The sequence below is a fragment of the Pongo pygmaeus genome, chromosome 23 (assembly GCF_028885625.2).
Source record: "Pongo pygmaeus isolate AG05252 chromosome 23, NHGRI_mPonPyg2-v2.0_pri, whole genome shotgun sequence".
Lineage (NCBI taxonomy): Eukaryota > Metazoa > Chordata > Mammalia > Primates > Hominidae > Pongo > Pongo pygmaeus.
This window is the reverse complement of record NC_085931.1, coordinates 32,357,033-32,359,244: the sequence shown is the minus strand read 5'-3', so window position 1 is coordinate 32,359,244 and position 2,212 is coordinate 32,357,033.

The following is a 2,212-nucleotide window of genomic DNA, read 5'->3' as shown; positions in this document are numbered from 1 at the left end:
ATCACCCAAGTGCTCACGACTCCCAAATGTGTCCTCCAGCCGGGCCCCTCTGCTGAGCTCAGCCTGCACAGCCCACGCGACACCCCCGCCCAGATGTCTCCTGGGCCTCGACAAAGCGGCCGCTCCTCTCGGCGCCCCCACCTCAGGGACGGGCGCCCCTTGCCGGCTGCTCAGGGCGGACGCCTGGGAGCCCTGCCTGCCGCCTCCACCCCACGGGAGCGTCCATGCATCCTGCTGAGTCCAACTTAAAACTCATCCACTTCCTTCCGGATCCTCTCATCCCCTCCTCAGGTCTGGTTGGACTGTGCCCAACTCCCCACCCCTGCCACTGCACAGGCCTCCACTGCGGCCTGGAGGGGAGGGTGCAGAGCCCTGAGGGCAGCTGGTGGTGACAGTCAGCCCCGAAGCTGGCCTGAGGGCAACAGGTGCCTGCTTCTTAGTTAGGAGTGGGCCCAGCAGAGGTAATGAACTCCTTGTCCTGGGAGGTGTGCAAGCTGAGGCGGGACCTGCTGTCCTTCCACAAGCCACTGAGGGTGCCTGCATCCACTGCAGGTGGATCACTCAGGTGGGGCTCAAGGCTCTTTGGAAATGGGTGGCTTTGGTTTCCTGGCTCTGACTGCAAGGAGCCCCCAGCCTCAGCTGAGAGTGCTACCCCAGATCTAGCAGTTTAGCTGTATCTTCTCAGGCATGACAGGGGCCACTTGTGAGAAAAACTGGATTAATAAAACCCTGCCTATGCCAGTGCCCAGGCACAGCCTGGCAGAATCCTGGGCCTGGCTGTGGGGTCGCAAAGACTGGGGGTGCCAGGGGTGCTGATGGTGGGGCTCCAGGCACAGGACAGAGACTGCACAACATTTTGACATTAGGCCGTCCACGGAGAGGCCTCTGCTGGGGCTGCCAAGGGTCTCCTGGGCCCAGAGGGGCTGCAGAGGGAGCCCTGAGCAAACAGCACCCCACCCCCACAGGGCTGCCCTGCCTGAGCTGCCCCCAGCCCTGGGGCAAGGCTGCCGGCCCTGGAGCTCAGGTGAGCAGAGGGGCAAACTGCAGGTGGAGGTGTGCACAGCCACATGGGCGGCCTCAGCACCTGTGGGCACAGGCACAGTGTCTCTCAGAAGAGACAGTGCATGTGGGAGGACCCTGAGGAGCGTACAGGCCAGACAGGACCACTGCATCCTGGCTCTGCCCTGTGCTTGATGGGAGGGGTCTGAGCTCCCGCCTTGGGCAGCAGCACAGGCACAGAGAAGCCGGCGGAGGAGCTGGGGCCTTGGCTGCTAAGCGCGTCCTCCCCGCTTCTTCTCCCTCCTTCTCCTCCCCGCAGGCTTCTGGAGCCCCGGCCGCCCCCACGACCATCTGGCTTCACCAGCAACGCTCCCCCACACCCTCCCCCACGTCACTGTTTTTCTCCCTCTCCCCCTCCCCAGCCACTGCCCTGGCGGGGAGGGGGCCCTTTCCTGGGAAGGCTTCCTGGCCACGTGGCCCTTCCCTTTTGTTTCTGAGTCCTCTTCGGCCCAGGCCGTGGGAAAGCGTGCCTGTGCATATTTCTGCCTGTGCATATTTTTGCCTGGATGCGTGTGCTGCTCTCGAGCCCATGGTGCGTGCATGTATGTGGACATGTGTTCCCTGCCCTGCTGTGTGTGCATGCGTGTATGCATACATGGGTGCAGGGACATGCAGACCCACCACGGCCTGTGTTTGGGGTGTGGGCATGGTGTAAGTGGGGGTGCCCCGGACACGCATGTGGGGTCTAGTGTGACCACCAGCAGCGGTGTGAGGGTGCATACAGCCCCCACTGGGCCTTGAGGCCAGGCCTGACCCACCCAACTCTCCTTCAGGGCCTTCCTGTCCTGCCACCCACCAGGGGTAGGAACAGGGTCCCTCATCCTCAGCCTCCTCCTGGAGGCTGCCCGGGCAGCCTGATTGGGGTGGGGGGCCTGAGAGCAACTGTCCCCACAGGGGCTATGTCCAGACCCATGGACCTGGCATGTGCTCCATCAGCCAGGCTCAATGACGTCAGCCACCAAGCACGCTCCATCTGTGCGGCTGAGGGGGCAGGGGCACCTGACATTGGAGCTGCCCTTGGCCCAGGCTGCCCCACCCGTGGTGCCAAGCAACTCCCCTTCCTCTGGGGCCTTGTGATGGGGGAGAGGCTGCCCGTCCAGCACCCACCCCTGCTTCTCACCGCCCACAGCACCCTAGCCTGAGAGGCCACAGC